At 37.1% G+C, this 19,970-nt stretch overlaps 1 long non-coding RNA gene across 2 annotated transcripts in view; it reads left to right on the forward strand.

The window, feature by feature from the left end:
- Positions 1 to 17,711, forward strand: part of LOC141443499 (uncharacterized) — an 88,983-nt gene extending 71,272 nt beyond the window's left edge. For both annotated transcript variants that reach the window (XR_012453037.1, XR_012453036.1), the window contains exon 4: positions 17,511 to 17,711. This is a non-coding gene — a long non-coding RNA (uncharacterized lncRNA). The remainder of the gene's footprint in view (positions 1 to 17,510) is intronic.
- The last annotated feature ends 2,259 nt before the right edge of the window (positions 17,712 to 19,970 follow it).

Genomic DNA, 19,970 nt, shown 5'->3' on the forward strand with positions numbered 1-19,970 from the left:
CGCACATGAATTTCGAAAAACTCAGAGGTGCGAGCCAGGGTTTGTACCCACGACCCTCTGCTTGAGAGGCGATAGGTCAAACCACTAGGCCACCACGGCTTTTTTTTAGGTTTATATCGTGTGCGTATTTGCAAAATAACGTTTGACCTTTGTTTGGCCTTCATCGTAAATAAACGTTATGCAACTAAACCGCCGAACCATTTCCTTTAACGTCATGGCAACTACGGTTAGCTATACCTAACGTGACCAGACGTCCCGTTTTGAACGGGACTGTCCCTTTTTTTGATTACGAGTCCCGGTGTCCCCAAAATGAAAACCGGGACGCAAAATTGTCCCGTTTTCAAAAATCGCGCGAAAATTCAGTTCTAAAGGCGATGTTGATAACTAAGGTGAGCATAAAAAAACGTCCCAAGAGTTTCATTCTTACTTAAAAGCATCACCAGCTGTGTTAAAGCAAATTTGTTCCTCTGATAAATATAAATAAACATTTTGAATATATTTTTTAATTTGTAATAACTATAATAACAGTTAACTTTTTCTAAATAAATGACTTTTAAACCTAATTCCGGTAACTTATAAATGGGCTAAAAAATTTGAAACCCAACTAAAAGCAAAATCCAGTAGTAAAAGTACAGTCAGAAAGGAAAATTTCATTATAAAAATGAAAACTAACAGAAATTTACTTCAATTAAACAGCGGAAGGGGTCCTAACTAACCCCTGGTAACATATGGGCCCGCATTTAAGAGATTAGGGGAGAAAGATGAGTCATACGGCGTTTTGGGATGGATGGACAGACAGACATCTTTAGAGGATAATTTGTATTAGACATATGTCCCACTGCTGGGAATCTTTTCTGAATTAAAGATTTGGGCCTTAGTTCCCACGCAGGCCCGGTATAGATTGGGAACTTCACGCACAATAATTAAAATTCTTCGCAGATGTGTCCAGGTTCATGTTAATAACTAGTAGTATTCGTTTATCGATATCCCGCGGAAACTATGCAATTTTCCGGGATAAAAACTATCCTATGTCCTTAACCGGGACTCAACCTATCTGTATACCGAATTTCATCTAAATCGGTTCAGCGGTTTAGACGTGATTGAGTAAAAAACATCCATACATCTTCACAAACTTTCACATTTTTAATATTAGTAGGATAGGATATAGGATAGTAGAAAGTAGGATTCCTAACCTAACCAATCCAGGCGGCGGCGGTCTAGTGGTTTGACCTATTCCGTCACAAGCCCAGGATCGTGGGTTCGATGGAATAAATATCATAGGACATTATTAACACCAATTGACCTCGTCCCAAACTAAGCAAAGCTTGTACTATGGATACTAAATAGGCAATGGAAAAAATACACTTATATAGATTTAGACGACCAGATGGCCTAGTGGTTAGAGAACCTGGCTACGAAGCTTGAGGTCCCGGGTTCGATTCCCGTGTCGGGGCAGATATTTGTATGGAAAATTCGAATGTTTCTTCTCGGGTCTTGGGTTTTTAATATGTATTTAAGTATGTACCTTTCTATATCTATATAATTATATTTGTCCGTTGCTTAGTACCCATAACACAAGCTTTGCTAAGCTTACTTTGGGACTAAGTCAATGAGGGCTATCGTTTTTTGTCTCACTAGATGGCGCACTGTTGCGTGAGGTTTTTAAGTGTGGCTTTCAAAGTCTGTTATTACGGGCGTTAAAACAAAGTTTAGATTAAAATCGTATTTAAAACACCTTAAAACCGTACCATAAAAATATCCAGCAACCACAGTGTTGCGTAGTCCCGTTTTGTTCGGAAAAAAAGGGAGGACAAAAGTTTCCGAAAGACAAAACTGTCTCAAAACATAGACATTCATTGCCCCGTAACGCATAATTGCCATAATTAATTTCAGGTTATGCAAAATATTCACAAAAAAAAATCTTATTATAAATAAACCCGCGTAGCTCACCCAAAAACTATGAGATTTGACATTTCGGAGACCTCACGCTACACTAGCGCCTCTAGCGGCGAATTCATTCGCGATAGCCCTCTAGCTACTTTACGTAGGTGCACTAAAAAAATTTTTTTTAAATTTTTTATTGTACCATTTTGTCGCCATGGTTTACATATCCGTGCAAAATATCAGCTTTCTAGCGTTGATAATCCCTGAGCAAAGCCGCGGACGGACAGACATGGCGAAACTATAAGGGTTCCGTTTTTGCCATTTTGGCTCTGGAACCCTAAAAATGGAGGAATTCTAAAAATACCTAAGTGTGAAGAAAGTGTCACGAACTTTTAGATTTAATTTTTCGTGTCATTAAAAATTTCTGTAACCCCGGAGTGCCGCGGGCGTTCGGGAGCGACAAGGATAGCTAGATAATGAGGGTTCAGTAGGTTCAGAGGTCAATAGGGGTTAAACACCCGGGGGTATGTATGAACTTTTTTTTATGTGATTTTTACTGAATATAAAACGACGCCATTTCGCCATCTCTCATAGTTTCTGATTTCGCCGTACTGAGCCATTTGGATGAATCACTCTGTATACATAAAATATACCTCGTTGAGTTTCTTGCCGGATTCTTCTCAACAGAGGTTTTTTCCGAACCAGTGGTTTGAGACGACCAGATGGCCTAGTGGTTAGAGAACCTGACTACGAAGCTTCAGGTCCCGGGTTCGATTCCCGTGTCGGGGCAGATATTTGTATGAAAAATACGAATGTTTGTTCTCGGGTCTTGGGTGTTTAATATGTATTTAAGTATGTATCTATCTATATAATTATATTTATCCGTTGCTTAGTACCCATAACACAAGCTTTGCTAAGCTTACTTTGGGACTAGGTCAATTGGTGTGAATTGTCCCGTGATATTTATTTATTTATTATTTATTTAGTGGTAGATTTTTTTTGACATTCATAAGTGCTTGTTATAACCTAAATTGAATAAAGATATTTTGACTTTGACTTTGATATAGATATATTTTTTTATATATTTTTATAGATACACATGTGTATAATAACTATATAACTCACCGTATTATTACGAGTCCAACTTGACACACTTCCAATGGTCGGATTGAATTGAAATTTGGTACACATAATAATAATATTCTTATGTAGGTAGTTTGAGTGACAAAAAAAATCCTGGGACAATTGACACCAAATACCTAGTCCCAAACTAAGCAAAGCTTGTACTAGGTACTAGGCAACGGATAAAAATCCAATCCATCCCAGCCTATATATGTCCCACTGCTGGCCACAGGCCTCCTCTCAGAACAAGAGGGCTTGGGCCATAGTTCCCACGCGGGCCCAGTGCGGATTGGGAACTTCACACGCACCATTGAATTGCTTCGCAGGGCGTGCAGGTTTCCTCACGATGTTTTCCTTCACCGTACGTGACCGTGACCGTAATTCCGCACATGAATTCCGAAAAACTTAGAGGTGCGAGTCGGGGTTTGAACCCACGATCCTCTGCTTGAGAGGCGATTGGCTAAACCACTAGACCACCACGGCTTCTTACATGCTTATAATATGTATAGATAAGTCATATCAAACATCCAAGACCTCGCACATTCGTATTATTCAGACACATCCGCTCCGTACGGGGACCGAACCCGGGACCTCATGCTTCATAGTCAGGAGCTCTAACCACTTAGCTATCCGGTCGTCGTTGTCAATGCAAGTATCATATAGTAAATACATTTTTTTTGCTGACTTTACTTTATTTTGACTGTACTTGTATTGTCACCCAAACTGCATTTGCAATGAGGGCTATAGTTTTTTGTCTCACTAGATGGCGTGAGGTTTTTAAGTATGGCTTTCAAAGTCTGTTATTACGGGCGTGAAAACAAAGTTTAGATTAAAATCATATTTAATACAACTTGAAACCGTACCATAAAAATATCGAGCACGCCACAGTGTTCCATAGTCCCCGTTTTGTTCGGAAAAAAGGGAGGACAAAGGTTTACGAAAGACAAAACTGTCTCAAAACACAGACATTCATTGCCCCGGAACGCATATTTGCCATAATTAATTTCAGATATTGCAAACCATTCACAAAATTATTCTAATTATAAATAAACCCGTGTAGCTCACCCAAAAACTATGAGATTTGACATTTCGGAGACCTCACGCTACACTAGCGCCTCTAGTGGCGAATTCATACGCGATAGCCCTCATTGCATACCAAATTTTAAGTCGATGCCATTCACCATTGCAGAGCTCCGTCCTGCGGAGGCGATCTTGGCCGGAGTACCAGGATGTCACTAGGTACCAGATTATTGTATTGTCACACAATACATAGGTACGTATTCCAAATTTCAAGTCAATCTGAGTACTGGAAGTTGGTCAAATTTAACTTGCAAGATTTGATTATAGATAGACAGACAGACAATGGGACAGGTGAAACTAAATGAAAGCTTGTAAATAAAGTACATTCAACAAAAAAAAACTTTTATCCAAAAATATTTTTTTAACAAAAACTTTTTCACCGCCCATTGATAAATTTTATTTGACAGATGTGATGCCGTCTCCGTCTATTCGAACAAAACAAACAGAGACGGCATCACATTTATCCGTCAAATTTTATTCAATGGGTGGTGAAACAGTGGTTTACTATCCTTATTTAAGCAGCCCGGAAACTAATGCCAATTATTAACACTTTATTTAACAAAGATTAAAAGCGGCCGTCCTTCTCTAAACAAGGCGGTGAGACAAGGACAAAGCTCGTGTTAGGTTAGGTTAATTACTAACAAAGTTCCTGTCCTAAGTAAATGCTTGGTTTTGATACGACATCGGCTTACATGGCGCGGATATGTAGTGTAGTTTTGATAAAAAGACAGAATAAGCTGTTATTTTATTGAACCTGGGACCTTTTCGGCTTCATCTGCACTTACCATTAAATGGTATATTATGTAGAGGGCATTCGCTGGTCAATTTAAAAAAAGACAATAAATTTCTGTTAAAAATTTCGTTTTTAATACACTTTTCACTAAAAAAAAAATAATCTGTTTATTTCAATAATAACAAAAAAAATCTTCTGATTAGAATCTAATCTTAATATTTAAAGATTTTATTGAATCTAATTAAAAATCTTAATTATAAATCAAAATTTATGACTATATATGGTAAACCCTACTAATTTAGCCGGAAAGGCTGTTTATCAGTAATTTTTACGTATTGACTACGTTTTGTTGACTATACTTGCATTGCTATTCAAACTACATCGTTGAGGAGTTCCGTCCTGCGGAGACGATCCTAGCCGGACTACCAGGACGTCACAGCCAGATTATTGTATTGTCACCAGATTTACATAAGTATGCTAAATTTAAAGTCGATGTGATTACTGCAAGTGGGTCAAATTTAACTTGCAAGACATGTACACTGACATAGACGTACATTGCAAGATAATAAAAGCTTGTAATTAACCGAATTGTTAAATAACCTCCTTTTTGACGCCAATATCTGTCAGTCTATCTGTCTGTGGCGTCGTAGTTCTCAAACAGATGGACCGAATTCGATGTGTTTTTTTTTTAAATTTAACATCCGCCTGGAGAGAGATTTCTCCCGTGTTGTTTTTTTTATAGTGAATAAATATAGTATCAGTATTACTGATATAAGTATGTGTATGGGGGAGACCTTTGTTCAACAGTGTGGACATCCTATAGCTGATGTGATGATAATTTTATTTATTTATAGCTGTTGACCGCGGCTTCGCCCCCGTTCCAGTCTTTTTTTTATTTTGTTGCGCACAAGCCTTGTCCTAACAATAACGAACACAACAAAAAAATGATTATCCAATTCGGTGCCGTCGTTCGGAAGTTATGCGCGTACATACTGTGATAGAGTGTAGTAGGACTTATGTTTGCTGTTCCGCTCTCTCCCGATGCTCTCTCTCTCTCTCTTGGAAGATGGCGTTTTATATACGTGCTTTGTAATTGTGTCCTAAGGAAATAAAGTCCATTAATTAATTGCGACGTTTAATTTAATATATTACAAGTTGGCGACGAGGATGGGATGTATATAGATAGATATGGCGGATTTACAGGGCAGTCGTTACATTTTGTATACTGAGCATTTTCAGTTGTCGCATGTAAGCCCGCCCGTGTACAATCAGAGCGGCTCAGGTGTCTGTTGTTTGCTCGCTCACACACCGTAATTATGTGGGACCGCAACGGCGCTGTTTGGCTAGTTCGCACTTTGTCGGTAGCGTTTTTTCATAAAAGTACAAACGAGCAAACGGGCCGCGTTTAAAGTATTTATTTATTATTTATTTGTTAGCCATTGACATTTTCCAGCATTACAGTGCATACCAATGCGGTGTAAATTAAAAAAAATAAATATGAGTATATAATGAAGTAATATTAATTAAATTATGTAATAACAATATCATAAAAACAAAAGACCTATCTAATAATTCTTCACACGCCAGCTTACGCAATTTTTTTTAATCGCATTTTTTTTTAATGTAAAATCTGACCGATTTTTTATATAAAAAAGTATCCTATGTCACCCGGAGCATACCTAATTCACTAAACAGCTACAGGAGCACCGCAAAAATTAAAACATTGATTGGTAGGTTATGTGGTGTGGTTACAAACTTATTTCTTGCTGAATTACTAAATTTCCGGCTCGAACTGGACCAGTTTTTTTTATCCTATACATGCCCAAAAGCTTAATAATTCGATAATCTAAAGCTTTTTTTCAATGACGTACCGGTTTTTTTCAATATGGCGGGCGTTGCATAAAGTTTGCTAGGTACTGCCCTAGTCTCGCTCCAACTGAAAACATTTGAAAAACGAACGCTTTTGTTTTAAATTCGAAGCGTTCGAACCCGGCACATCTTTTTTACATAAAGGCAAAGGAAACACGTTCAGCCAGCATTGATATCCGACGGTTTTTAATTTGGCAGAATGCTTTTAAAACTTTTTTGAAATTGAAGTGATTTATCGCATTGATGGACTTTGGACGCCTCGTAGCGGCGAGTAGCTGTACTAATGTTTTAAATACGTGAATTACTTTTTAAAGCTATGGTTAAAATGTTTATATCACTAGTAATACACATTATAGGTAAGCAATAACACCAAAATAATATTTATAATTTTCTGTTTTGTAAAACTACTGAAACGTGATAAATAAAAAACAATGTGTCTTTACACCGTGAAATCTGTTTTCAAACTCATAAATTTCACTATTTAAATAAATTTTAAAACAACTGTTATAATTCCTAGTGCGTAAAAGTTATAGCAAATGTTATAGCATCACGACATCTATATTACTACAATTTAAGCCGTAGTTCATCTACTCCGCGTTAGGTGGCGCTGTTCTCAGAAGTCTCTACGTCAATACAAACACATGCATAGTTTATTGCAGCATCATAACAAGGTCCCAGGACGATAATGTTTCATGAAATTGCGATCTCTGCCCAAAATATACTATAACTATAACTAGTAAAACGGCAAAGATGTTTCTGATTTATAAAGCTTGTGTTCAAGTTCAAAGGCTAAATACGAATTTTGACCACGCATTTCACTTTCATATGTTAAAGTTCATTTGCTTGATTTGAATAAAATGAAAGTACTTAACTTTCTTTTTTTTTATAAATCTGTGCCAACGCCAACCTACAGTAATGAAAAAAAAATGGCACTCATCAACGACATCTATAATTCGTGACCATAAACTAACTTCCACCTACTGCCCACTAGATGGCGCTGTACTGTAACTCGGCAACGTCAATACAGAACACATGCATAGTTTATACGCAGCATCATAACATGGTCCCTGGACGAACTGTATCATGAAATTGCTATCCCTGCCCAAAATGCTGGTAAAATATTCAGTGGGACGGTAACTGCTTTTGTTTTGTTATCTAATGAACGATGGGCGAGTGTTTGTAGCTATGTTATATGTTCTTGTTTATGTGTATGTTGGAACTGGAAGAGGGGTTTGAGTATGAAAATTCATTACTCGAATACATCATTCGAAAGTTGTGATAACTGATAGTTTTTAGCTCGTTAAGTATTACTGTGGGTATTTGAACACAAAAGATTCCATAGCGGCCTAGTGGTTCAACCTATGTCGTCTCAAGCAGAGGATAGTGGGTTCAAACTTGGGCACGCACCTGTGACAGTTACAAATACCAAACTCCGTGGATACACATAGACATTTGATATTCTGGAGTAAGTAATATAGGCGAAGCCGCGGGAAAAAGCTGGTTATATACATAGAATGTATAAGATACAGGATGAGTTCACTTTAGCCGTCACGTCATAACTAATAGACTGATATAGTCACTTGAGCGTCTGCATTAAGTTCAAACTCCTATCGCTTAACAACTTGTGCTCGTGCTAGGTTTACACGAGTTTAGTAACTAATGCTTAGTACTTGTCACTTTCACCTTGTGTTTAAACATCCAATGCTATTTACTTAGCGTCAATTATTTAACTTACTGTCTGTGAATTTTTATTATTAACTGAATTTAAATGAAAATACAAACTTAACTGAATACATAAATGGGTAACAGCTAAATTATTCATTTCACACCAAAGCAAAATAAATAAAAGAAAATTTAATTAAATCACGCTGGACTAAATAAAATAATAAATAAATAAATATCATGAGACACTTGACACCAATTGACCTAGTCCCAAACTAAGAAAATAGATAAATACATACTTAAGTACATACATATTTCCTTCAAAACTCAACTGTTCCGTTGGCTTAACAAAAAAAGTTATTACTGTCTGAGGGAATTCTTGTATAATATGTAAATAATTAATAATTAGTAATTTATTTCTTTATTAATAATTGTCAATTTAATATTTAATAATTTAATAATAATATTTTTTATCAAACAAGCATTTTTTGTTGCAAAAGGTCCTAATAATAGATGGCACTAAATAAATTGATATATATAGAGTATTTTGTTATTAATATAGTAAATCTCAATATTTGCATGACTTATAAAGTTTGAATTTATGAAACTCATAAAACATAGAACGTCATGTAATGTACTACATTTAAAGCAAATAAATAAATTTCATTTCATTTCATATTAAACATCCAAGACCCGAGAACAAGCATTCGTATTATTCATACACATATCTGCCCCGGCTGGGAATCGAACCCGGGACCTCAAGCTTTGTAGTCAGGTGCTCTAAACACTTGGCCATCCGGTCGTCATTGAAAATGAAATTAAAGTCAAACATTTTTTTATACAGGGATAGGCTGGCCTTGGTCCACAATCAGTAAGCGATGTGGACTAATATGGAGCACGCTTACCTAATAAAAGCCCATCCAGGCCAATCTAGGGTGAATAGATTTGAACACGGCCAGATTGCAGTGATTGTTGCAGAAATGAAAATTGCACCAAAAACGTCTTCTTATAACTTTTTTATTACACAGTGAATACTCAGTTTCATGTAATTCAGATTTTTTATCTATTTTTTGTGTTCCGTGATATTTATTTTCACTTTTTAACGTACGAAAAAAATCATTACATATTTACTGACTATCAGCAACGAATTCCTTGCCCTATGGGCCTAAAAAGCTAAAATTTTGCTTATCAAAGTCAAAGTCAAAATATGTTTATCCAATTTAGGCTATAACAAGCACTTATGTATGTCAAAATAATCTACTACTGGTTCGGTAGTAGATTAATTCCCTTCATAATGTAAGTGGACAAAATAACTAAATTTTTGCAAAATTCCAACGGAACAGCAGGGCTACTACGAAACTTGAAGTTCGTGTGGTGCGGTACCTCTGACACTTATACTATTTAATACGAGCGCGAGAGGGACCGGACGGTACGATACGAACTTCGAGTTTCTAGTTTCGTAGTAGCCCTGCAGGAGTGAAGCCGCCAGCGCACGCTAGTTACTAATCCACGTGAACGCAGCATTGTGTATGTATGTATGTTTTAAACTTCGTACATGTCTGGCGAACTAAACAAGCCGCTCACCGACGATAAAAGTTACCGCCCCCAACAAAAGCGACTAATGCGAAAACTTGCCAATCGAGTTTGCTATTTGGTTTGCGTACGAAGTTTCAATAAACAACAATATTTAAAAAAAAATTTTTTAATTATAAAGCCGTGGTGGCCTAGTGGTTTGACCTATCGGCTCTTAAGCAAAGGATTGTGTTGTGAGTTCAAACCCTGGGTCGCACCTCTGAGTTTTTCGAAATTCGCGTGCGAAATTACATTTGAAATTTACCACGAGCTTTACGGTGAAGGAGCACATCGTGAGGAAACCTGCACAAACATGCGAAGCAATCCAATGGTGTGTGTGAAGTTCCGAATCCGCACTGGCCCGCGCGGGAACTACGGACCAAGCACTCTCATTCTGAGAGGAGGCCTGAGCCTAGCAGGACGTATATAATAGGCTATGAAGAGTTCATTCGCGGGAACTGTGAAATATTCCAGGATAAAAACTATCCCATATCGATCCCGGTGCCCGATTTTAGAATAGGACTGACCCATCTATTCCCGTGGGTGTCGTAGAAGCCGACTAAGGGACATAATGAGAGAGTGGGCAACAGGGGTCTCTATTCATCATCATGGCCTATGTACGTCCCACTGCTGGGCACAGGCCTCCTCTCAGAATAAGATGGCTTGGGAGGTAGTTCCTACGCGGGCCCAGTGCGAATCGGGAGCTTGACACACACTGAAGAACTGTATGTCATTCAACATAATATTAATCACTAGCTGTTGCCCGCGACTCTGTTCGCGTAGAATTCGTTTATCGCTATCCCGTGGGAACTATGCAATTTTCCGGGATAAAAACTATGCTATTTCCTTCCCCGGGACTTAAAGTAGCTTTAGCTGTTTAGACGTGAAGAGGTAACAAACAAACAAACATTTTAACTTACAAACTTTCACATATATAATTTTAGTAGGATTAAGAGTATATTGGTTTCAATAACACAGTATTGATGGTTTTTGTTTCATTCCATATTCTAAGCTAATGCCCTTACAACCAGGCTAAGCTAGTATTACAATACTACACTACAGTACAGTTCTACAGTATTATATTTGGCACTAAACGTTCATAGTATAGCCCCAATTGAACTGCCGTCTACAGGACTAACTGTTGTTTATGACTGAACGCCTATGGGCGGCGCTCGGTTATGTTATTGGTACTGCAATATCGACTTAGAGGCTCATTTCTCTAATATGTGACTGATATGTTATATTAAAGATAGATTTAATGCTCGTCCCTGTTTACAAACAAACATTCTTTATAGAATACCACAAAACGGTACAGTAAATTAACTTATTTGTTGGTTACAAAGATAAAATGCAGGGTTGAAAATAGACTGTATAATCGAATAAAGTAAACAAAATTTAAAGAGAGAGAGAGAGAGGATATAATTATGTGAACAATGCATCTTGAATCTTGAAAGTTTAACTGCCTAATTGTCTACCCTGAATTTGTGTCATGTATATATTAAGGATCACCTACAGATAATACATCATACAAAAACATAAAATACCAAGTAGAAGACATTTCAATTAGATGTTTATCTTTATGATTATTGTTTGATTTCTGGTGTGAAGTAAAGAATATTGTATTGTATTTTATTTAAGTATGTATTTATCTATATATGTGTTTATCCGTTGCCTAGAAACCATAGTTCAATCAAGCTTTGCTTAGTTTGTGACTAGGTCAATTGGTGTCAATTGTCCCATGATATTTAAAGTTCCCGGTACTGGACGACGAAGTTGCACGCTGCTACAAATACCCATTATTACGTAAGTGGCTCTAAAGCAGTATGTACAAAGCTATTTTGACGCACATTCCTGCCTTGATTAACTAGGTTTCCCGTGGGATTAGGGGGAACAAACGATTCAGAAATACCATGGGGGCTAGCGAATACCTCTTTTCTTTTTATGTTATTGAATGGGAAATAACAGCTATCATGAATCCATATACTTCATTTGAAGTGTAGTTTTGTAGCAAAAATTTTATTACCAAGGAACGAGCTCTTTTAAAAAAAAAGTAATCATTGATCCAGAAGTTTCATAGATATGGGTTTCCGGAAACTAACGTGTTAATTAATTACAAATTTAATTAAGTCCCAGGTGTTAACAGCAATAAGTGAAAACCGAGAAAGTAAATAAACAGTAAGAGTACAACTACCTACTACGGAAATACGTCTTTTCCTAAACGTCTTAATGTTGCGTTTTTTTACCCGGCTGGTCGAAAGAGGGTTATTACTAAGGTTAACGGTGCGCTAAACGTTAGCTTCTGGTTGACAGTAAATATTTCAACCCCATAATATACTTTTAAGCTTCCAAAATTATAGTTGATTGAGTCATTTACAAATCATTACCAATCGCAAAGTACCCTGTAACCATTATCAGAGGGTGATAGGTCGTAAAAAAATAATAGTCATTCGTAATACATTAGAAATTTATGACTGTTATGAACTGACTTGATTTTAAAATGAATTAACTGCGCACTCTTTCTAAAAACCATGTAGCTTAGTGAAAAGTCTATGTGGCATAAAATAACGATTCATCGAATTTCCTTTAATTTAACATTTCCTTTAATAAAAAGTATCAAGTACTTAGATTACTCAGCCATTATAAAGTACAAATTAAATCCATTGTAAAAATGCGGAATATAAATTTTTAAATGACAAAATAACTGATAATTTGTTGAAATCATTTCCAAAACCAAAACACTGCGAATTCTCGGTTGGATCTGTACAACTATGCATTAGTATGCATGTTAAAAAAGTCAGGACTTACGAGAATAAATAGTTATGATGTTAATTTTCATTAAAAAACTAATCTAGACGCGGAAAACCCGATCAAAAAGTAGCTTCCGAAAAATTCATTTGCAATTTATTATTCCGCAACTATAAATTAACTGTGCAAAATTTTCAGAAATGCGAGTAGTTATTTTTCTCAAAAACATTATTCTTTACATATCAGAAGGTGAGGTGCATAGTTTATGGTCAGCGAAAAATTAAAAAGTTAAAAAGATTGTCGAGCTAGCGCGCCTGCAATCAGTCACATTTTTTTTAAAGTTAAAAAGGCCATGGAAATGTTGGCACAAGTCGTATACAGCCAAGTCTAATGACCGGTATCAGATATTTTGTTGGAACTCCGGACTTTTTCTATTGGGTCTGAAGCTTGTGGTGTTTTCGGTGGAAAAATACACCTGCAGTTTATTTTTAATGAAAAAGGCGGAAAGCATAAGAAAAATATTGGAATAAAATCAAATACTTTATACCTTTATACTTTTACTTTATACTTTAAATACTTTTGACTTTTGACTTTGACTTTGACTTTTAAATTTTATAATATATTTGAGAAAAAGTTTATTCTATTTCAGAATTATTCACCATTTTTGAGAAAAGCTTTATATAAGTCTCGGCTGGAATAGCAATTGCTGGCTTCGTATTAGTTAAACGGACTCTTAAGCTCGTCCGTTTAATACTCATACTCAGCCAGCAATTGCCTACTTCCAGGCCACGACAATAATCTACTATTATTTATCTAGCAAACTCGCATAAGCTTATTTTCTATGATACTTTTGGATCTATGCTGTATACACATACGTATACGTCTTAAGCCCAGTTTAGTCCTACAACTAAAATCGTGCAAGTTGCTGTACATTGCGTACAGTTTGCAGTGGTCGATCCAGCGCCGCAATGTAATGCAACTTGCATGATTTTTCCTGCAGATCTAAACTATTCATTAAAGCGCCCTAAGTTCCTCAGAGCGAGGCAAACGCTTTACTTATTAAATCGGCATGCTACCACGCATGTTCCACGTTTTCCCTCAAAAAACAAGCTCAAGCGGGCGTGAACGCAAATGGACCCGAGTGATTTACGGACGGGACCCAGCCCGCGACTCAAATATACCGTTAATCCACCTCTAATGGACCGAGGCCAGTCCACGGCTGTTCTGAGGGTAGTTCAGCCCTAATCGAATCCCGGGAAATGCGATTTGTTTAACACTTCGCATTCTTTTGCGGCGCTTTGGGAAAATTATTTTTTGGTAATTGAAATAGCAAAAACCCGGTTGAAACATTTTGAAAGTGGTCAGTATCCGTATTGCAACAACACTACGGCTTCAATAAAAAAAAAGTGGTAGCCTAGCTAGTGATTTGACCTATAGTCTCTCAAGCAGAGGATACTGTAAGTTTTCTGGAATTTATATCCAAAATTGGATTTGAAATTTACTATGAACTTTATGATCCAGACAAACATTTTTAAGAAATCTAGACATATCTGCAAAGAAATTTAAGGTGTGAGTGAAGTATAGTCCATGGTTCTCATTCTGGGAAGAGGCCTAAGTTCTGCAGTGGGACGTATATAGGCAGAGATGATGATATATATACCATATGTAACTAGCGATGCGCTCTGGCATTGCGCGGGTGTAGTTTTTGAAGCGAGGTCAAAATATTTTTCGCCTTTTTTTCCAAAGTTATTCACCTGAAAAAAAATGTGTGATTCCCCTTACCTAGTACACCGCAGTACTGGAATCCGGAGTTTATAATTGGGTTTGTAGAGAGCGCTCTCATCATTCATCAAGCATTTACACATTATCAAATTCCGTGAATTTAGTGAATGCCAAGTGTGTCTCAATCAACTGACAAGATTTCCAAACATCCAATTAACAAACCAACACGAGGAAATCATTTAAGAGCGCTTATTGCTAAAGAAACATCGCACTGAAAAGAAAATTATTAACACCGAGATAAATTTTATATGGCCGTAATAAAAAATATTTACCGAGAAAATATGGGGGTCGTAACAATCCCTGGCTCTCATTACGGGTGCCGTTAATAATATTAGGCACTAAACAGCGACAGAAGGGGTCATAAGGGTCATTAATAAGGGTACAAAATGACCCCAGGAGCTATTAAGGGGTGTTATTGGTCTAAATCAGTTTTTAATTTTTCGCTCGTTCCGATGGATTGTGTCAATTTGGTGTGATTTGTGGGGGTGGGGGTTTTAAACTTTGGTTGGTGCTTATGAAAAGTGGCCCAGTATAAGTGCAGTGTTACAGAGTATGCGTGTGAAGGGTTCAGACAGTCTTAGCTATGATATTTTTATAAACTTGGGTGGTTAGGTGAATTATATAATTTGCCGTTTATTTTTTTACTCTAAAAAACAGCTGGTAATTTTATGTGGTATGTTGTGTAATACATTAATACCGACACTGGAAGGATTCATCGATGTAAAATCACAGAAAAAATATATTTGTTAACTTTATCATCTCCGGCTTACTCATGAAATGAAATGAAAATGTTTCCTCACATTTTCCTTGCGAAAGGCTAATGGTAAATTTCAAATGTAATTTTGTACGTAAATTCTGAAAAACTAAGCTTTCATGGTTTCGTATTTTTTATAATGAACTACTGAAGTTTGATTTGAGTTTGCAGGTGGTAGGACCTTGTGCAAGGTCCGCCCGGATTGCTACCACCATCTTGCTCGCTAATCCTGCCGTGAAGCAGCAGTGCTTGCATTGTTGTGTTTCGGTGTGGAGAGTAAGACAGCCGGTGAAATTACTGGCACTTGAGGTATCCCATCTTAGGCCTCTAGGTTGGCAACGCATCTGCAATCCCCCCTGGTATTGCAGGTGTCTATGGGCGGTGGTGATCTATTACCATCAGGAGACCCACTTGCTCGTTTTCCATCCAGTCAAATAAAGGAAGGAAGGTAAAGGGAAGGATCAAAATCTCGTCAACAAGTATCATTGACCCCTATTTAAACCAATTCCTCGTTTCACAAACCGTTTAACCGTAAAGTAGTGTTTACATACGTCAGTAGATATTAAGCGTCCATCAGTTTGCGGCGTCGACTAATAGATGGCAGCACCCTCGTCAAACGGTTCTCATTAGTGAAATGATTGGCTTTCGCCTGTTTGCCGGTTGAATAACAATAACGAATAGTATTTATTGAACACTAGCTGCTTCCCGCGACTCCTTCCGCATAGAATCCGTTTATCGCTATCCCGCGGGAACTATGCAACTTTTCGGAATAGAAACTATCCTATGTTTCCCCGTTATCTCATCTAAATCGGTTCAGCGGTTTAGACGTGAGAAGAGTAACAAATAGAATCACCTGCATTAATATTTGCCACAGCGGAGGGTGCAAAAATATCTAACTCGTTCTACCCGGCCCTAGAATTAGAGTAATATCAGATATATTTATGCCAGCTTTGTATCCGGGCCCTATACCACTAAGTGCAAAACTCGAATGTTGTATGTTGCCGTCCCGCTGACGCTTATGTCATTTAATACGCGAGTGAAAGGGACGGTGCGATGCGAACTTGGATTTGCGAGTTTCTTAGTAGCCCCTCAGACCACAGAGCACTCACTGGAGTTGGCTTTGTGGCTTTAGCTATCTTAAATCATAGAATGAACAGCTGTAGTCCGTTCACTGCACCGGATTGAACTATATTGCTCAAATATTATTAAATATAGCACATTATACACAAAGATTGATGATTTATTATTGATTATAACTAATATATCAGAGGACAACATTAAATAGCACGTAAGGTCAAGGACTTTAATTCATGAGCCACCTTGGAACCTTTTCAAATTAAAAGTCATTATGATTTGCCTTCTTTATTATTGCGGTGTCACTATGGCGTTTACGTACCAGCTTCCGGGGTTAGAAAAGAAGAGATGGCATTGGACAGGCTTTTGCTTATGCTACCATTATGGTTACCATGTAATGCATAGACCTATGCATTTTTTTTAACAGTCTGTTCACGATATTGTAACAATGTCTAAAACGTTAGCTAAGGAAGTAGCTAAGTTTATACCCTTATTGGATACAGTCGAACCAATAGAGCGTGCTTGAAAAATCTGCCATGAACGGCCAGCGGTTATAAATTGCCGGCGAGTGTACGCGACGGCTGTGGTTTACGAATTAACAATGTTTGCCTTTTAGTGCTTTTTTATTTGGTTGTAATAAATCATTGGCCGGGGACCTGTCTTTGGGACAATAGTGTAGTTATGCGGTGGTCATACCTATGCGGGAGGCTTATGTCCAACAGTGGATGCCTTACGGCTGTTATGATGATGATTAATAATCAGGGATGTAACGGATGTGGTTTTATCGGAACCGAAAGTGGAACCAGATGTTTTCAAGTTAGTTTATCGGAACCAGAAACGGAATCGGAACTGCAATGGCATTAGCATTTAAACAAAACTTTCAAGTTCTGTTTTGATCCAAAAAAACTTGTTATAAAAAAAAAGTAATGTAGAAGACAACACGCAGTCTACATCCATTGCAGTTTGAGACTTCAATTTTCCGGCAGACGTATTCCTTAGTGAATAATAGAAGTCGCTAAGGAGGTATTTTTCGAAAATTCCACGGGATTGGTAGCAAGTCAATTTTTGAATAAAACTAGTTCTGTAATACATATTTGTTTGCCTAATATCAAAAATACCTACTTAATTTTCTGTGATACATTTCTTTAAGAAATTAAAAGTGGATTAAAAAAATATTAGTGGAAAACGGGAACGAGTTGTATGAAAATAACATAAAACTATTCTTTGTTACAGATAAAGGATCAAAACCTGTCAAGATCAGCGATCAAGAAACCTATTATTCTGCATTTTACTTAGTTTCCAGTGCTCGTCATTGCATACACTTAGGATGCAGAATTAATAACCGCGCCATCTGCACCACGTTAACGGAACTACGAATCCTGCTCTGCCGTCATAACAAAAAAGGCAGTAATGTATTTTGATTTTTGTTAGGGTTTTATAATCTAAAAACCATGATGGTATTAAATAAGCTAAAAAGAGGTTATGTGTCATTAGCATTAGTGTTAGTAACTATAAATTATTTTATATGCATGTTCATATAATTACTATTTATAATTTTTGTTTAATGAAAATATATACTTACATAAAAACGTGATTTTTTATCTAAATTTTAATGTAATCAAAATTTTTATAAGTCAATTTATGCAGGTATTTTAAATTATGAAAAGTTTTTGCCGTTTTTCTCGCAAGTTACTTTACCGCCTTTTTCGTTAGGACGGCAGTGCTACTCGCCGCGAGATGTCGCTTCAAGTTCAACTATCAGACCACAGATGGCGCTGTCACGAAGATTTAAGTATTGTGATGTGCCCTTGTCATTCTTCTTGCCCTGTGTTTTTGATACTACTGGACGGAGAACTGATAAGGGCATGCCCTTTACTATAACGTCGTGTTCTGTGAAGAAATGAAGAAGATGGAGAGCGCTCTCATGGAGATTGTTTCCTTGTCAACTTTCTCTACGTACCATTTTTCTAAATTGTGTATTTTGTGTAGGTATAATACATACCGAGTCGTATCAGATATTTATGCTTGGTTGTGTCAGATGTTGCTGCTGGTGACTGTACCATTCCATATTTGAGTGGACGAGAGGCTTGTAATACGGTATTTGACAACTCCTGATTTTGCCATATGTTAATATTATTATGAAAATATAGATAAACAGATAGTGTTCAGCGAAGAGAAAATTTAAACCGGTTGAAATTGGATTTATAGTGTTTTTTTGAAAAATCTATATACCTGTCGCTTTCTCAAACGCTTTTCTCTATGCAGCAAGTATGGCGGTACTGGCGTGTGACGTCACATGCCAGTATGCTTTCTCTGTCTAATCTTGAATTTCAAACCTTTATAACTTTGTTATTTGTAAAGGTAGCTTAAACATTGTTTTTCTATTCGGTAACAGGCATTGTGTAGTTTTAATTTATAAAACATATACAAAATAGTCAAATACCGAATTGTTGTTGTAATTGTATTTTATTCTATTCTATAAGAGGCGTCAAATCACATTATTCAAAGCATACTGCCAGTCTTTCTACTCGTGCAGCCTGTGGGTTAGGTACACTAAGAAGGCATACAACGCCCTGCGTGTGCATTATAATAATGCATTCAGGTTGCTGTTGGGACTGCCCAGGTGGTGCAGTGCATCGCTGATGTTTGCAGAGGCTCGCACGGACGGTGTTCAAGCGCTCATGCGTAAGAAGATCGTCTCATTGCTGGGCAGACTCAGGAGTACCTAACAGCATCCTGAGTGTCATAGCTGATAGGTACGATTGCCCCATTCTGGCGTACTGGGTCGGTCAAATAAAGGCTGTAGCGCGATTTAGATTTAAGTAGGCGATAAAATAACATAGATTAAGAATTACTAACACTATTAAATATGGATGTAATAACGTCTGAAATAAAGTTTAATTATCAGAGGCGTCTTTACCTATAGTGCAGGGTGTGCGTTGCACACGGGCGCAGCGGTGTTGGGGGCGCCGGCCGCGGCACTTGTACCTAATCCATTTTGACCGCGCGCTTCCTAGATGGCGCTAAAGTTATAATTGCACACGGGCGCTACATGGGCTAAAGACGCAGCTATTAATTATATATTATATTATAAATATACTTATTAAAAAAAAATGCTAACGTATTTCATATTCAACTGTGTTTCGTTCGCTGTCGTTTTTTTTTTTTAATTAGCCGTTGCCATAAGATGAACAGAACCTTGTAGTTTTCTTTCCTTGTTTCTCTTACTATTGTGGTGTTCAGTTAAGAGTTATTGTTTGTCGATATGTTGTTAGTTAATAACCTAACCAGCAAAGGTTCGAAAATCCCGACTTTGCTATTTCAAAGTTCAATATGTCAAAAACGGCTGAACCGATTTTGATGAAACATGTCTAAGAACCATCGCTAGAAAACCTGGTTTCAATTAAAAAAAATCGCATTCAAATCGGTTCACTCGTTTAAGAACTACGGTGACTAGACAGACAGACACACACACAGAGAAACAGCGGTCAAACTTATAACCCCTCTTTTTGCGTCGGGGATTAAAAAGGGCCATTGAGTTTCATCGTTATAATGAAATGAAAAATACACTTGTAAGTATTTTATCTGAATACATTTGAAAGAAAATTTGTATTGTGTTAGATTGTATTAATAAAACCGTTTTTTAGACAAGGAATGTTAAATAATTATATTTATTACTACCTGTTGCCCGCG

The sequence above is a fragment of the Choristoneura fumiferana genome, chromosome 27, assembly GCF_025370935.1.
Source record: "Choristoneura fumiferana chromosome 27, NRCan_CFum_1, whole genome shotgun sequence".
NCBI classification, from domain to species: domain Eukaryota; kingdom Metazoa; phylum Arthropoda; class Insecta; order Lepidoptera; family Tortricidae; genus Choristoneura; species Choristoneura fumiferana.